Source organism: Carlito syrichta, unplaced genomic scaffold (genome assembly GCF_000164805.1).
Source record: "Carlito syrichta isolate Samal-C Ts95f unplaced genomic scaffold, Tarsius_syrichta-2.0.1 Scaffold130557, whole genome shotgun sequence".
Lineage (NCBI taxonomy): Eukaryota > Metazoa > Chordata > Mammalia > Primates > Tarsiidae > Carlito > Carlito syrichta.
Genome location: NW_007074653.1, coordinates 3,926 through 5,850, shown reverse-complemented (window position 1 = coordinate 5,850; position 1,925 = coordinate 3,926). Strand labels below are relative to the sequence as shown.

General features: G+C 51.8%; 1 protein-coding gene across 1 annotated transcript in view; it reads left to right on the top strand.

Annotated features, from left to right (window-relative positions):
• LOC103250530 (protein CASP-like) overlaps positions 1-1,925 on the top strand; it is a gene marked incomplete at both ends in the record, with an annotated part of 7,649 nt that overhangs the window by 2,322 nt on the left and 3,402 nt on the right. The gene's annotated exons all lie outside the window — the stretch shown is intronic.

Here is a 1,925-nt window from a genome sequence, read left to right as displayed (position 1 = left end):
AAAAAAAAAAAAAAAAAAAAAGAAGCAGAGGCAGAGGGTGTGGGGGCGCCAAGGCCAAGGCCAGCCTGTCCCCACAGAGGGCGTGGACACTGATCCACCACGGACCAGAGCAGCCCCTGGAGGCGGCCCCTCCCAGCCTTGGGCACCCAGCAGACTCCCCATCACTCAGAACCAGCCTAGCCGCCCCCCACCCGCTCTCCCGGGGAAACTGAGTCAGGAAGTTTTCACTCCTTCTCACAGAGCCACAGGCCAAGCCCAGTGCGGGTGCAGTGACACGTGCGAGTTCATTTTAGTGGGACCCTCTGTGATCTGGGATCCAGAGTGAGAAGCTTGAAGTAAGGGACCGTCAGGGCTGTTCCCTGGGGACAGTCGACCGGGGACACCATGCCGTAGAGTGCCATGCGGCCCTTCAGAGAAAGTCTTCAAGGTAGATTAAGTAGGAAGGAAAGCACGTTTCGCTTTAAAAATCTAGACTTTCTGCCGGGTACTTTTTAAAAACCGTGACAAAGTGAACTAAGACAACCCCAAATTGACCATCTCAACCATACTCTGCCACCTCTAACCACACAGTGGTCGTACGTACACCCGCCCTGTCGTACAGACCCCACCACCATCCGTCTCTGGAAATCCGAGACCCCACCCATTAAATAACTCCCCATCCTGCTCCCCAGCCCTTGGCAACCACCTCCCTCCTTTCTGTCTCTGAATTCGACTACTCTAAGGACCTCGTGTAGGTAGAATCATACTTATTCTTTTCTGGGACTGGCTTGTTTCACTCCGCGTGATGTCCTCAAGTTTCCTCCACGCCTTAGCACGTCTCGGCCCATCCTTCCTTCTCAAGGCTAAGTAACCCTCCGTGGTATGGATTTGCCACATTTTGTTAATCAACAGATACCTAGGTTGTTTCCACCTCTTGGCTATTGTGAACAATGCTGCCATGAACATGGGTGTGTAAATATCCCTTCAAGACCCTGTTTTCAACGCTGGGGATGTATACCCGGAAATGGAATTGCTGGGTCCTGTGGTAATTCCGTGTTTGATTTTTTTAGAGGAACTGCCATACTCCCATGTACTTCTTTGGAGCGCTTGAATTGTGGACAGTGAGAAGGAAACACCTATTCGAGCGCTGGAATACATTGAAAAATGAGATCCCGTTTCACCTCGCCCCCAGATTGGCAAACATGAAAACCACACAGTGTGTGGTTCCATTTACAGGAAATGTCCGGAACAGGCAAATCCACAGAGACAGAAAGCAGATTAGTGGTTGCCAGGGGGCAGGGGAGGAGGGGACGGGAAGTGACTGCTGGCAGGTGTGTGGTCTCTTATTGAGGTGATAAAAATGTTCTGGACAATTGAAGGACTAGATGCTGAGCACTGTGGCTCACGCCTGAAATCACAACACTTTGGGAGGCCCAGGCAGGAGTTCGAGACCGGTCTGGGAAACACAGCAAGATCCCGTCTCTACAAAAAATTCTAAAAAATTAGCCAGGTGTGGTGGCACGTGCCTGTAGTCCCAGCTATTTGAGAGGCTGAGGCAGGAGTTTTGCTTGAGCCCAGGAGGTTGAAGCTGCAGTAAGCTATGATCAGGCCACTGTACTCTAGCCTGCATGACAGAAACAATGTCATTTTTAAAAAATCTTCTGGGCCAGCCTCAGTGGATCAGCCTATAATCCCAGCACTTTGGGAGGCTGAGGCGAGTAGATGGGCTGAGCCTGTGGGTTCGAGACCAGCCTGGGCAACTTGGTGAGACCTCATCTCCACAATAAATCAAAAAATTAACCAGATGTGGTAGCGTGCACCTGTAGTTCTGGCTACTTGGAAGGCAGAGGCGGAAGGATCTCCAGAGCCCAGCGGGTGGAGGCTGCGGTGGCCGGGAGCGGCCACTGCACTCCAGCTTGGGTGATGGAGTGAGACTCCAACTCAAA